Here is a 16,247-nt window from a genome sequence, read left to right as displayed (position 1 = left end):
ATAGATGCATTTAGCAATTTTCCGTTTGTTGTGCCCATGCATTCTAGAACGTCTGCACAAACTATACAGGCGTTGACTTCAATTTTTTGTATTGAGGGTCTTCCAGAAGTTTTAGTGTCTGACAATGGTCCACAATTTACCTCTGCTGAATTTGAAAGTTTTTGTTCTGCCAATGGCATTCGCCATGTTCTTACTCCGCCGTTCCACCCTCAATCGAATGGTGCAGCGGAACGTTTTGTACGCACATTCAAGGATCATATGGACCGCCTTCGTGCTACGCACTCTCGTCAGCAGGCCCTCATCACGTTCCTGTCGTCGTACCGGACCACGCCACGCGACGGCCCTTCGCCTGCGGAGCTTCTCCACGACCGTCGTCATCGCACCCTACTACGGTTGTTGCACCCCCCGGATCGACCCGCCGCTTCTGAGCATCGCACGCGTTTTCAGCACAACGACGCCGTTTTTTTCAGAGTTTATCACGGTCGCCGTCGTTGGGAACGTGGTACCGTGATAAGTGTCCAGGGTCGCGGTTTTTATACTGTTCAAGGTGCTACTGGGGTGCACAGGAGGCATCAGAACCAGTTGCGCCGCGCTGGCCGCCCGGATTCTGCCGCTCGTTCTTTGTCCACAGATTTGGTCCGCGGTGGGTTCCAGCCGCGCCTTCCGACTTCGCTGCCGCCCCCAGGTCAGCAGCAGCAGCCGTCGCCGCTACCACGCCGACAGCCCGTCCCGTTGATGCCTCCCGCGCAGCTTCATTCGGGAGCGCCCCAGGTGGTCGTTCCGGCGCCTGCGGTCCCTCTTCAGTCACCACCGCCTTCGGAGCTGATGGACGTCGACCCCTCAGCCGGGCCGCCTTCCCAAGCGGTGGCTGTGCAGCCTGTCCTGCGGCCGCTTTCCTTGGGCACCCCCAAGGACTCTGACACCGCAGCGCCTTGTCCGGCGCCCACTCAGCAGCCGTCGACGCAGCGTCAGGAGACGCTGCCTCTCTTCGTGGGTCCCGACGCCCCGTCGCGTCCAGTACCAGAAGCTGCGCCCGTGGTCACAGGCGTGCACCCTGACCTCGGTTTTCAGTCGGTGTTTCCCGAGGCCCCGCGCAGCCAGTGCTGGGGTGCGGACCGGGGACTGCCACCGACAACAGTCTCCGCCCCGGTCTCTTCTGCTACGCCTGCGGCCAGACCCCTCCCCCGCCGTCGACGCTCGCCACGTCATTATTCAACGACGGTGCGGCGATTTGGGGGGGAGGAGTGTTGTATCCTAGCCAGTACTGCCACCCGAGCCCGCTGCCAAAAGGTTGGCAGCATCAAAGTCCGGACGCCGTCCGCATAAGCAGCGCCAGCGAGACAGGAAATCGCCGCAAGTCTGCGCGCGCCACCGCTGGCTTCTGGCTTCTTAAGCGCTGGAGTCGCGAGCGCTAGGACAGTTCTGTATTCGCCGCTCAGTTGCATACTCGCCACCGAATTGTGTACTTGCTAGTCAGTTGTGTGTTCATCGCAGCAGAGTTGTTGTTTGTCGTCAGCCGACGCTGACCTAGCCGCTCCGACTCGAACTAGACAGATTTCTGTAGACACGGAGTTCACTACTGTGTTGCTGTATCTTCGTTAATAAAGATAAGTACCGACTTTTATTTAATCAGAGTGTTTGGGTTTTCCTCTTTCTGTTCACTGTTCCAGCGGACCGGTCGGCCCGCTATTAAAAGTGTGGCGGTGACTTCGTAAGCCGTTTCTACAGCGAATTGCTTGTCGCTACGAACACCGCCACAAAAGAAGGCGTGTCGTTCACGTCAAATTTAGCCAGACAGTGCATATACATTCATGATGCGGGCTCTGAACGGGAGATGTAATCCATGTATCCGTTGAGAGCATGTAACTTCTTAGAGGTGGTAAATTTCGACATCAACAGAATAAATGGTGCTTCTGAACATTGCCAGTTTGTGTGGAGCCAAAATGGTGGCCAGATTCATCGCCATGATAGTGTTGTGGACATGCTGCCTCCTTTTGACACAGGGGTTCTGTGGAGACGTCTGGCTGGCACGAAACACTCAGTGCAGCCATTGTGGCCACAATCACTGGGAGGAAGGTGGGTCAGGCGCCACTGTGGGGTACTCCCGACTCGGTAGATCGGCATTCTGACCTGCTCCGTCGTCGAAATCGTCAGTCTGAGAGACTGAAGCCAGTGACAGGCGAATGACGCGCCCATCGAGAGCTAGGGGTGATGACACTCCCACAGTGGGTTCTGCGGAACCTTCCTCCACAGTGTGCGACGCTGTCGGGAGAGATCACAGGTTTCGGAAAGGAAGCTCCTCAGATGGCACATCACTGTCTGACAGCTGGTCCACTACCCGTGCCATGTGAAGAAATGTGTGGTTGGAGGGCGTTCGACTTTGTTTTTCCATTTTCGCGGCGACCACTGCTTCCAGAGGTTCTGTTCTGTGTCGGAAAGTTGCTGTTCGTTGTCCGACGTCGTGCCCATTGATGGAAAGTAGAGGTAGGCACCAAACTGCGTTCAATGTCCTTTGTGGCGGGTGAATCATTCATCGAGCACTGGTGAGTTGTTGGTTTCATCGCCGTCAGAGGAGATGGTGCCAATGAGGTCTTGTCCATACGATCACTCCCGCGGGGGAGTGCTGGAGGAGAAGACAGTGTTCTGAGGGGGCACATCCGGTTTGTGCTCACCTGAAGCGTATACATCTGCTAAAGAAGTGACCATCGCTTTGGGAGCTGCATCACCAGCCGAGATCTGGAGCAAATGGCGACGGAAGCAATCAAACCTAACATGGCTCTCTTGTCCTTATCCAGCACATGTCTGCAGTTGGCCATCATACACGATGATGGGTTGCACACCACTTATCAGCATATTGGATGGTACGTGTTTGGACAGTTTAAGCTTGATCTGTTGGACAGCATTTAAAAAGGAATATGTCGTGAACGTCTACTAATTTTCTGCGATGTGGTCCACAACGTTACCGTAGGGTCGAAAGGCCTCAGTGACCACATCTTGGGATTCCTCGAATGGGAGCTGAAAGGCCCGAATTGTTTGAAGACCGAAACCAACATGGTCTACCGTCACCTCCACAATATGAGAGCCAGAATGTTTGAATTTTACTTCCTTGTGCGTATTGTCGTACTACGTCACCGTGTGCTTCCTCCGTCGTCTTTTTAATATAGACGGTGCTGTCGGTGATAGAGAAGTCAGTACCTTCCACTTCCTGTGGGTTCAGGCGTAACTCTTCGCGGATGAATTGTTCGATTTCACAAGTGCGAGGTCGTGCATCTTCGGCTTGGAATGTAGCTTTAAGTTTCGCTCGGCGGTATGCAAGAGCCACGGGGTACAATACAAATACCGCAACGTGGAAGTAAACAACTCCATTAGCCTGGCGGTGCCCGGCTTGCGGAGCACGTCCGCATGCAACCAAGGCTGAAAGCCGGCTATTCTGATGCGGGCTGCACACATAGTTGCGAAAATTAGAAGCGTATAAGCAAGCCCAAAATTTTCAAAATCGATTTTACCGAAAACAGCTGAAGTTGCGTCTTCCTGTTTGCTTATGCTGAAGTCCTAGTCATGTTGTGCATATCCTGCCAATATAAATGAAATTGGTGAGGGGAAGTCCGTACGGCCTGCTTGTCAACAGTTTTATTTATTGTCCCTCACTCTGTTGTTTCGTCTTTGTCATTGGTGGGTTACTATTCAATCTCATCCAGTGAATGGTCAACACTGTCCACCATCTCTTCTATTCTTTGTACAGGGTGACAATAATTTCGATCTTATGAGACAACAGTCCCTCGCCAAAGGCTGGCATGTGACATGAAATCTGATGCTGTTCCATACTGTGGCACCTGAAACCTGAGCTAAGTGTTCTGTAGAATATTTTATTTCAGATTTCCTCGTGAACACCAAAAGGAATTTCTTCAAGAGCTTATCTGCGTTTCTGGTCTGTCAAGAATACCAGTCCAACAAGAACCCCACTTTTCTGTTATGAGAATGCCTGTAAGTTTACGCATATGTCTCCTTTCGTTGGGGCTTGGAGCTCTCCCTCTTTTCAGTCAGTCTTTAAATGCTGAAAGTAGAGCCTACTTTTGATTCTAGTAGATTTCTTTTGGAAAGGAATGCTTGTTATGAAGGTGCCAGTCTGCTTTTTATGTCGGGCACACAGTTTTAATCTGCTAGGAAGTTTCATATTCGTAACATAATTCCTTAATTTACAGCTCTCCAGGATAGTTCTAGCTCTCAAATTTTTCTCTGAACCGAAATGTGGCTGAAATCCGAAGGAGAAAGCTCTGAAGTACGTCGTATTTAACGAGGTATGGAAGACATTTATGTAAAGCAGAGTAGTCGCCGTTGGAGGAGGACTGTTCGTAGCAGTCGACAAAAACGTTTTGTCTATGGAATTCGAAACGGGTTCTGTAAATTTATCTGCATGTGTGTCCAGCTGAACTCAGTTATCCGCCATGATAGATTTAGGATCACTAAAAAAGTGTACGTCCAGTAGCGCGGAAATACACAGATCATGCAGTATTCGTAGGAGGTGACAAACCTAACGAGTATAAACTCGTACATCTATAGATTCATTGCATGTGCCAAGAATGGGCCGTATTGTGAAGTAATTTCGAACACGTTGAGCGAGAACTGTTTTGAGCCGCAAGTTCGGCAGCCTACAGGCAATGAAAATATTTTAGTCCCTGTAACTACAAACAGACCAGACTACATCATCTGTGTCGGTATAGGACAGATATTAGTGATCATACATCATAGTGATGATGGCTACAAATTTTAATAGATCCACAGAGAAGACTAGGAGAGTACTTTTCCTTGAAAGAAGTCATATAGTTGCAATATTATGGAGGTAGAGCAATTATAAGAAAACTTTAGTCTGACTTTAAATCGCGTTCTGGAGAAATACGTGCCGAGTAAGTGGATTATGGACGTTAAAGACCCACCGTGACTTAATAACAAATTCGAAAAATTGCACTCTAGCTTAAAAAAAAAATCGCGCGTTTCTAAACGATCGATGCGTAAATCGTAAAACAACATCCATTGTCATACCTCAGCAACAGATCTTACCGAGAAAATTCTAGTCCTATGTAAAATCGCTAAGCGAGTCGAAGGTCTCTATCCAGTCCCTCGACTGTCCTGTGGCAACAAAAGACATCAAAAGAATAGCTGAAGTTTTGAATTTCACGTTTAAGAAATCAGTCGTGCGGTATTATCGTACAAACATACCGTCGTTTGAAACTCTCGTTACTACTGACAAAATTTATAGACTAGTAATCTGAAGGTGATAACAGAACAATTATAATGCCGCCAATGTGTTCTCCATACAAGGACCAGGAAAATAAGATGAAAGAAATTGGGGCTCTTACGGAGCCACGAGATAGTTGTTTTTCCCTGGCGGTATTTGTGGGTGAAAGAGGACAGGAAATGAGTATTAGTGGTACAAGGTACCCTCCACCATACACAGAACGGCGGCTTGGAAAATATGTAAGCAGATGTATATGCAAAACTTCAATGGTAGAAGACGTACGGCGTCCATGGCACCGTGAAATGGGGATCTGAGAATGTGAAATGAGTGTAGCATCTTCGCAGGTTACTAGAAACTACGTAGTTTGAACACTTTAGTCTGATAACGATCTGCAGATACCAGAAACACTATGCTGCTGCCGAAGGCCGCGTACCCAACTGTATCTACATCTACATTTATACTCCGCAAGCCACCCAACGGTGCGTGGCGGAGGGCACTTTACGTGCCACTGTCACTTCCCTTTCCTGTTCCAGTCGCGTATGGTTCGCGGGAAGAACAACTGTCTGAAAGCCTCCGTGCGCGCTCTAATCTCTCTAATTTTACATTCGTGATCTCCTCGGGAAGTATAAGTAGGGGGAAGCAATATATTCGATACCTCATCCAGAAACGCACCCTCTCGAAACCCGGCGAGCAAGCTACACCACGATGCAGAGCGCCTCTCTTGCAGAGTCTGCCACTTGAGTTTATTAAACATCTCCGTAACGCTATCACGGTTACCAAATAACCCTGTGACGAAACGCGCCGCTCATCTTTGGATCTTCTCTATCTCCTCCGTCCCCCCCAGGGGGTCCACAACTCTTCCGTGGATACGTGCGTGGCGAGCACGGGGCCCCGAGCCATTGCAGCCTTCTTTCTCTCCCGGGCTGCATTTCCTTTCCCTTCCCCTCCTTTCCCCTCCATACCCCTTTCCCCTCGCCCTCTCCTGTCCCTCTATTGGTGTCCTTGCTTATGTTGGCCCCCGCTATCCTCCTGGTTCTGTTGGTTTTACACTCCGGCTTTGTTGCGTAATCATCTCCTCCTTTTGGCATTCCTTGGTCCCCCTCTGGGGTTTGACCTCCATTCCAAAATTTCTCTTCCGTAGTGTGAGCCATTTGGGGAAGAGCACCTTACCTAGTGTCTCCGACGTGTGCCCTCCTAGTACATTCCACCTTTTCTTTTACGTCGTTGTCTGATGCTAGGGTGCATAGCCAGCATGGTAGCCAGCCCGTGTGGTGGGGTCGCTATGTACCCTTTTGGTTGAGCCCCCTGAACACACAGGGATCACACTTCTGATACCTGAGCTGTGACCTCCTCATGCATGCCTTGGAGTGGTTGCTCGTCATCCTGGAGCATCGGAACTCCCGGCAATGGCCACCGTGCCAGACGGCCCTTGCTGTGGCTGGGTGGCGCCTGTGAGGAGAGCCCCTGATCGGAGTGGGTGGTATCAGGGCGGACGCTATGCAGATGAAACGCATACGGGTCCAAAACTCTGGCCGATCTTCTGCGGCCGTCTCTCTGCGTGGTACTGATTCCTCAAGTGCTGCTTCTCTTGCCCCTTCGGCCTTCCCTTCCGTGGCTACCCCCTGGGAGGAGGGTCAGGCCCGTCGTCTAGGGGCAAAACCTTTCCCCCGTTATCTAGTTTGCACCAGGACTGATGGAGATACTTTCACCAGTGTCAAACCTTTATTCTTTGTGGAACACATTGAAGACAAGTTCGGCGAAGTGGACTCCCTGAGCAAGATGCGGTCGGGTTCGTTACTGATAAAAACTGCTTCGGCTGCCCAATCTGCGGCCCTTCGTGCCTGTACCCATCTTGGCACAATTCCCGTGTCCATTACCCCTCACCAGTCTCTAAATATGGTACAAGGTGTGATTTTTCACAGAGACCTCATCCTTCAAACTGATGAGGAACTTCGGGACAATCTCGGACGGCGGGGTGTTCACTTTGTTCGGCGTGTTCAGAAGGGTCCTAAAGATAATCGTATTGATACTGGTGCCTTTATCCTGGCCTTTGAAGGGGATACCCTTCCTGAGAAAGTTAAGATTATGGTCTATCGCTGTGATGTGAAGCCGTACATCCCACCTCCTATGCGGTGTTTTAAGTGCTTGCGTTTTGGCCACATGTCTTCTCGCTGTACCCAGGACCCTCTCTGTGGTGACTGTGGACGTCCACTCCATGAGGGGAGTCCCTGTGTTCCCCCTCCTGTATGTGTAAATTGTCATGGTAGTCATTCTCCACGTTCAGCAGATTGCCCAGTCTATAAGAAAGAAAAAAAGATACAGAAGTCTCTTGATCGTTTAAGCTACACAGAGGCCCGTAAGAAATATGCACGATTGCACCCTGTGTCCATGACATCTAGTTACGCCTTGGTTACATCTTCATCCCTTCCTCCCCCTTCCTTACCCCCATCCCGGACCCCTCTCCTTCCCCCCTCCCCTGCGGCTCCCACACCTTCTCCTCTGGGCGCTGCTCCCCCTCCCCAGCCGGAGAAGTGTCCCACTCCTTCGGCGTCGACCGGTCAAGGGCGCCTCTCCCGGGATGCCCCTTCCCGGCACCTTCCAGGTCAAAGGTCTGCTGCAGCGCGGCGACCGCGAGAGCCGCGGTCTATCGGCCCCCAGGTCGCCCGGTCTCTTTCTGTTCCTGATCTTGCTGCAGCTGGCTCCATTATGCCACACAGCCCTCCTCGATCTCAGCCTGAAAAGAAGAAGAAACATAAGTCCCGGGTCAAAGAGCCTCTGGTGTCACCGGAGGTCCCTTCCCCGGCTTCACAACCGGATTCTGACCTGTCGTTTATGGATGTCGCCCCCTCCTTGTCGGTGACGGGTGGGGACCCGGCGGTATGACTGGATTTAGCGTGTTCAGCCCTCATTTAAACCATCGTTCTGTGGTTCTCCAATGGAATTGTAATGGCTACTATCGTCACCTTCCGGAATTGAAATCCCTTCTTTCGTCCTACTCAGCAGCTTGTGTGGTTCTCCAGGAATCTCATTTTACTGATGCTCACTCACCGACCCTCCGTGGGTTCCGTGTTTTCTGTCGAAATCGGGTCGGACCCTTGCGGGCTTCTGGTGGCGTTTGTACGTTGGTCCGTACAGACATTGCTAGCACGTGGATTCCTCTCCAAACTACATTGGAAGCGGTTGCTGTTAGGGTCTACTTAGACTCTGCAGTCACAGTATGCAATCTTTATCTCCCTCCTGACAGGACTCTTACACCTGCTGCCTTAACCACTCTTCTTCAGCAACTTCCTCCTCCCTTCCTCCTCCTTGGGGATTTTAATGCTCATCATCCTTTGTGGGGCAGTGCCTTTCCATCTAGACGAGGTCTTCTTATAGACCAATTTATTGCAGACCACGACCTGTGCCTTCTTAATGATGGCTCTCCTACTCATTTCACTGCTGGCCATGGTACCTTTTCTGCCATTGATCTTTCTCTTTCTTCTCCCTCTCTCCTCCCTTCATTACACTGGTCGCCACACGACGACCTTTGTGATAGTGACCATTTCCCGTTGATTATCACGCTCCCTTCCCGCTCCCCGATGGACAGGTTACCTCGTTGGTCTTTCCACCGCGCCGATTGGCCTCTATATACTGCACAGGTCGAGTTTTCTCCCTCTTTGTCGGGTTGTATTGATGACGTCCTACGTGACGTGTCTGACGCGATTGTTCGCGCTGCTAACCTTGCTGTCCCGCGCTCATCTGGACAATTTCGTCGTCGGCAAGTCCCGTGGTGGAGTACGGCCATTGCCATTGCCATCCGTGATCGCCGTCGAACTTTGCAACACTTTAAGAGGCACCCATCTGTAGCCAGCCTTTCTACCTTCAAGCGCCTTCGCGCTAAAGCCCGTTATTTGATCAAACAGAGCAAGCGGATATGTTGGGAACGATTCGTTTCTTCCCTTGGTTCCACTGTCCCTCTGTCACGGGTATGGGCTACACTTCGCTCTCTCCAAGGTTGCCATCGGCAGTCCACCCTCCCAGGCCTTCACCTCCCAGATGGCATTTGTACGGACCCATTAGTTCTCGCAGAACATCTTGCGACCCATTTTGCAGTGGCATCAGCGTCGGCCTCCTACCCAGCTGCTTTCCTTCATCAAAAACAGCAGGCTGAAGCTGTCACCTTATGTTTCACCACTTGTGAGTCAGAATCTTACAACGAACCTTTCACTGAATGGGAATTTCTTTCTGCTCTATCTTCTTCTCACGATACGGCCCCTGGCCCAGATTCCATTCATAACCAGCTGCTTCAACATCTCAGTGCTCCACAACGGCACCATCTTCTTCGGGTGTTTAACCGTATCTGGCTACAGGGTGACTTCCCTTCTCAGTGGAGGGATAGCATTGTGGTTCCTGTCCTTAAGCCTGGTCAGAACCCCCTATCTGTTGACAGCTATCGGCCAATTAGTTTGACCAATGTTGGTTGTAAGTTACTTGAACGGCTGGTAGCCCGTCGGCTCACTTGGGTCCTCGAATCTCGGGATCTATTGTCCCCTTACCAGTGTGGCTTTTGAGAGGGACGATCTCCAATCGATCATTTGCTTCGCTTGGAATCCGCAGTTCGGCAGGCTTTTTCCCAGCGCCGCCATTTGGTTGCAGTGTTTTTTGACCTTCGCAAGGCCTATGACACGGCCTGGCGCCATCACATCTTACTAACCCTTCATCAGTGGGGTCTTCGGGGCCCACTCCCGATTTTTATCCGCCAGTTCCTGATCCATCGGTCATTCAGAGTTCGAGTTGGTACTGCTTTTAGTTCTCCACGGACCCAGGAGACGGGCATCCCACAGGGTTCTGTCTTGAGTGTCCTTCTTTTCCTCATTGCTGTCGATGGACTTGTGGCCTCTGTCGGTCCCTTGGTCGCCCCTGCCCTGTATGTGGATGATTTCTGCATTTGGGTTAGTTCCTCCTCGATGCCATCTGCAGAACGGCAGCTCCAGGTGGCTATACGGCGTGCCTCTGCATGGACCCTCTCACACGGGTTTCAATTCTCTCCTTTAAAATCGCGGGTGGACAACTTCTGTCGCCGTACTACGGTCCACCCTGATCCAGAGCTCTATCTCGCTGCACAAAGATTGCCCGTGGTTCCACAGTTTCGTTTCCTAGGTCTTCTTTTCGACAACAAGCTCACTTGGCTGCCCCATATCAGACTCCTGAAGGTAGGATGTTTCCGTAAACTCAATGTCCTTCGCTTCCTTGCCCACTCCTCTTGGGGTGCGGACCGTTCCCTCCTCCTCCGTCTTTATCGTGCTCTAGTTCTGTCACGTTTGGACTATGGTTGTCAAGTTTATGGTTCAGCTGCTCCTTCCACGCTGCACGTGCTGGATCCGGTCCACCATCGTGGTATCCGTTTGGCCACCGGTGCCTTCCCTACTAGCCCTGTTGATAGTCTCCTGGTTGAAGCTGGGATCCCCCCCCCCCTTTCTGTTCGGCGGTCCCAGCTTCTGGTGTCTTATGCCCTTACTATCCGTTCTACTCCCGCTCATCCTTCCTATTCTATCCTATTCCCAGACCATGGACGTCGCCCGCCTGACTTCCGCCCTCGGGCGGGTTTACCGGTTGGGCTGCGCCTTGCGTCTCTTAACCGTGATTTTCGGCTTCCTTCTTTGTCCTGTCTTCCTCGCTCCCTCCCCTCCACCCCTCCTTGGTTAGTTCCTCGGCCTCGAATTCGGATGGATCTCCGCCGCGGTCCGAAAGATTCCATCCCCCCGGTGGTGTTCCGTTCCTTTTTCCGCCAAATTTTATGGGAGTTTCGGGATGCTGTTGTTTTTTACACTGATGGCTCTAAATCTGCTGATCATGTTGGGTATGCCTTCACGTCCTTTGTTGGAACGGAAAATCATCTACTGCCACCCTCATGTGGGGTGTTTACTGCGGAATTGATGGCAATTTCCCGGGCCCTTACCTTTATTAAACAATTTCAACACAACCGCGTTTTGTTATGTACGGACTCGATGAGTGGCCTTCTTGCTATTGACCGGTGTTTTTCGCGCCATCCCTTGGTCTCTGCCATCCATGACCATCTCGCTGATCTTCACCGTGCTGCTTGTTCCATTGACTTCCTATGGGTCCCGGGCCATGTGGGTATCCCGGGTAATGAGCTCGCTGATCGTTTGGCTGGGGGAGCAGTTACTTACCCCCCGTTTTCTGTAACCCCTCCTGCAGCGGATTTACGGCTTCACATCAAATCCCACTTTGCACAGTCATGGGCCAATTCTTGGGAGGCTACTCCACTGTCTAATAAACTTCGTGCCATTAAGGTGAATCCAGGCCCATGGCGTTCTTCCTTTAGCCTCTCCCGCAAGGACTCGACCACACTGTGTCGTCTCCGCATTGGCCATACCAGGCTGACCCATGGTTTCCTTTTGCGTGATGAGCCACCCCCGCTATGTGGTTGTGGAGCCTTCCAGTCAGTGGCCCACATTTTGGTTGAATGCCCCCTTCTTTTGGCTCTGCGTGCTAAGTACAGACTCCCCCACACTTTACCTTTGATGTTGGCTGACGATTCCCGGATGGTCTCTCTGGTTCTACGTTTCCTCCGGGAGAGTGGTTTTTATTCTCAGTTTTAAAGTTTTTAATCTCCCTCTGGTATTGGGGCAGGGCGGTGAGTGTTTGGGTGTCTCCCACTGTAGGCAGTGTTCAGAGATTCCCAATTCACCTCCCTGACCGGAATCCTCTTTTCTTTTCCCTTTTACTCTGTTTTTACCCCTTCTTTTTAAGGCTTGGTTAGTTTTTCTATTCCCATACGTACTTTCTGCATTATAGCAGTTGTACCTTTTAAGTCACAGGTGGTCTTGCCTACGCTGCTTCAGCATAGTGTTGGGTTCGTTCTCTTGCCAACTTCCCTCATTTGTTTTTACTATTGACAACGTGACTGCCCTTTTACGTTTCCCCTTTTTCCGTTTTATTGTTCTGACTTTTCTGAGATGTCCCGTTAGCAGAATGGAGTCTATTTGAAACAAGGGACTGATGACCTTGCTGTTTGGTCCCTTTAACCTCAAACAACCAACCAACTATCTCCTCCGTCAACACGATCTGGTACGGATCCCATAGCCCTCCTTACGCTAACTTTGACATCGATTAGCTTCTGTTTGTCTGAGAGGTTTTGGCTGCGTTTAAGCTTGGAGTGAAGCTCTCTTTGCTTTCGCAGTAGTATCCTAACTTTGTTGTTGTACCACGGCGGGTTTTTCCCGTCCCTCACAGTTTTACTCGGCACGTACCCGTCTAAAACGCATTTTACGATTGCCTTGAACTTTTTCCATATACACTCAACTTTGTCAGTGTCGGAACAGAAATTTTCGTTTTGATCTGTTAGGTAGTCTGAAATCTGCCTTCTATTGCTCTTGCTAAACAGATAAACCTTCCTCCCTTTATTTATATTCCTATTAACTTTCATATTCAGGGATGCTGCAACGGCCTTATGATCACTGATTCCCTGTTCTGCACATACAGAGTCGAAAAGTTCGGGTCTGTTTGTTATCAATAGGTCCAAGATGTTATCTCCACGAGTCGGTTCTCTGTTTAATTGCTCGAGGTAATTTTCGGATAGTGCACTCAGTATAATGTCACTCGATGCTCTGTCCCTACCACCCGTCCTAAAAATCTGAGTGTCCCAGTCTATATCTGGTAAATTGAAATCTCCACCTAAGACTACAACATGCTGAGAAAATTTATGTGAAATGTATTCCAAATTTTCTCTCAGTTGTTCTGCCACTAATGCTGCTGAGTCGGGAAGTCTGTAAAAGGAGCCAATTATTAACCTAGCTCGATTGTTGAGTGTAACCTCCACCCATAATAATTCACAGGAACTATCCACTTCTACTTCACTACAGGATAAACTACTACTAACAGCGACGAACACTCCACCACCGGTTGCATGCAATCTCCCCTTTCTAAACACCGTCTGTACCTTTGTAAAAATTTCGGCAGATTTTATCTCTGGCTTCAGCCAGCTTTCTGCACCTATAACGATTTCAGCTTCGGTGCTTTCTATCAGCGCTTGAAGTTCCGGTACTTTACCAACGCAGCTTCGACAGTTGACAATTACAATACCGATTGCTGCTTGGTCCCCGCATGTCCTGACTTTGCCCCGAACCCGTTTAGGCTGTTGCCCTTTCTGTATTTGCCCAAGGCCATCTAACCTAAAAAACCACCCAGCCCACGCCACACAACCCCTGCTACCCGTGTAGCCGCTTGTTGTGTGTAGTGGACTCCTGACCTATCCAGCGGAACCCGAAACCCCACCACCCTATGGCGCAAGTCGAGGAATCTGCAGCCCACATTGTCGCAGAACCGTCTCAGCCTCTGATTCAGACCCTCCACTCGGCTCTGTACCATAGGTCCGCAGTCAGTCCCGTCGACGATGCTGCAGATGGTGAGCTCTGCTTTCATCCCGCTAGCGAGACTGGAAGTCTACACCAAATCAGATAGCCGCCGGGAGCCAGAGGATTTCCTCCGATCCATAGCGACACACATCATTGGTGCCGACATGAGCGACCACCTGCAGATGGGTGCACCCTGTACCCTTCATGGCATCCGGAAGGACCCTTTCCACATCTGGAATGACTCCCCCCGGTATGCACACGGAGTGCACATTGGCTTTCTTCCCCTCTCTTGCTGCCATTTCCCTAAGGGGCCCCATTACGCTCCTGACGTTGGAGCTCCCAACTACCAGTAAGCCCACCCTCTGCGACCGCCTGGATCTTGCAGACTGAGGGGCAACCTCTGGAACAGGATAAGCAGCCATGTCAGGCCAAAGATCAGTATCAGCCTGAGACAGAGCCTGAAACTGGTTCGTCAGACAAACTGGAGAAGCCTTCCGTTCAGCCCTCCGGAATGTCTTTCGCCCCCTGCCACACCTTGAGACAACCTCCCACTCTACCACAGGTGAGGGATCAGCCTCAATGCGGGCAGTATCCCGGACAACCACAGTCTTAGTCTGATCGGTGGATGCATGGGACGAGCTGGCCGTCCCCGACAAACCCCCATCCGGACCCCCACAGTGATGCCCATTGGCACCAGCCTCAAGCTGTGTGACCGAAGCCAACACTGCCTGAAGCTGGGAGCGAAGGGATGCCAACTCAGCCTGCATCCGAACATATATTTCAGTTACGGAAAATCTGTAAATCATTATGTGAAACTATACATGAAGGAACTAATAAAAGTTATTACCACTGCCACATGCACTACTGAGTAATCCACTATTCAAATAACAGAAGTAACTGGAAAAAGAGTAGAGACAATTAACTTCAAGATAGTGTGTTGATAAATTTTTCTCTGGTTGGAATTTAGTAGAATAATATTTATTGGAAGCAAAAACGAAGCTATGGCTACAAACGTTCTACATAACAGACCCACCAGGTACCTAGTCGCTCTGTGGGCTTTATGCTTATACCTCCAGCTCACATCCACACTTCTGGGAGCCTGTATCCCTCTGACCAAGTAGCTTGGGCAATACCATGAAGAACTTTCAAGGTCAGGGTGTAACTTGATACACTGCCAACGGCTACAGGACGCTTAAGTGTGGTAGGTTCAAAGTCGGAATGTAACTAGATTTTGCACCCATGACTCTTGGGCACTTGTGTGAAAAAAAAGAACGCTAGTAAAATGAAGGCCACCCATCCCCTGTGCAGACAGACAAGGACGTCCCTCCCCCACTGATTCTGGAAAACAGGAAGGCGAGAATTACACCTCTCCCACTCCCCCATTTTATTACTGGAGGAAATGCGAGAGCCCCATCATTTGTGCATCATAGTGAGAGGATAAGTATGTGGGTTTTTCTTTGTAAATAACAACAGGTATGAAATAAAGTAATTTTTCACACTAAGACATGTCCTATCCCAAGATCGCAATTTTTTTTTTTACTGATTACTGGTTTTAGCTAATATCATATATATAGACAGTTCTCATGAGGAATTGAGTCGTATATATCCCCATTACTGTTTAACTGTGTTTTGGACAGGGTGATTACAGAATAGCGAGAGCAAAAGTCGAGTCGAAGTATAGATCAATCAGTCAAGCTACGCAGAAGTAATATTAGAGTAGGTTGCCTCATCTTTGCAGATGATCTGGCAATTTTAACTAGGAATATTACCACAGCTCAAAAACAAATTGAAATTCTTAAAGAAGTTGCGGAAAGAGTAGGACTACAAATATCATTCGGAAAACCGGAATATACGACATGCAACAAACAAGCACCAACATTTTTGAACACAAAATATAGAAAAATAAAAAGGGGTTCTCAGTTTAAATACTTTGGGGAAATCATACAAGAAAGCGTTGGGGAGAAAGCTGCAAATGAATATCGCTGACAAAAAATGGCAACTGCATTCAGATTAACACAAAATGTTAATAATAAAAAAATCACTCTCTAAATTCATAAATTTAGGCATTACAGCACTGTAATGAAACCTGAATATATTTATGGAGCCGAAACTTTCATTTTAAATATAAATAGGGATACTGAAGAAATTCAAAAGAGAAAAAGAAAGAATTTTAGGAAAATATTGAGCCCGAAAATTAGTGATGGAGAAATTTACAGTCTGAGAAATAATAAGGAAATAGAAGAATACACAGACATATAATGTGACATGAGAAACGGGCACATTAAAAGAATGGCACCCACTAGGTTGATAAAACAAATAGTATAACTCTACGAAAACTGTAGTAAGGCCAAAACTGAGCCAATTAAATGGATCGCTGCGATTAAGGAAAATCTTAAAATAGTCGCTATAACTCAGGCAGACGTTACAGACAGAAAAACATTCAGACAAAGAGCATATTATATATATATAGAGTGTTATAAACGGGTACGGCCAAACTTTCAGGAAACATTCCTCACGTACAAATAAAGAAAAGATGTTATGTGGACATGTGTCCGGAAACGCTTAATTTCCATGATAGAGCTCATTTTAGTTTCGTTAGTATGTACTGTACTTTCTCGATTCACCGCCAGTTGGCCCAACTGAAGGAAGGTTAT

This window comes from Schistocerca serialis, chromosome 4, assembly GCF_023864345.2.
Source record: "Schistocerca serialis cubense isolate TAMUIC-IGC-003099 chromosome 4, iqSchSeri2.2, whole genome shotgun sequence".
In the NCBI taxonomy this organism is placed as follows: domain Eukaryota; kingdom Metazoa; phylum Arthropoda; class Insecta; order Orthoptera; family Acrididae; genus Schistocerca; species Schistocerca serialis.
This window is presented reverse-complemented; position numbering follows the sequence as displayed.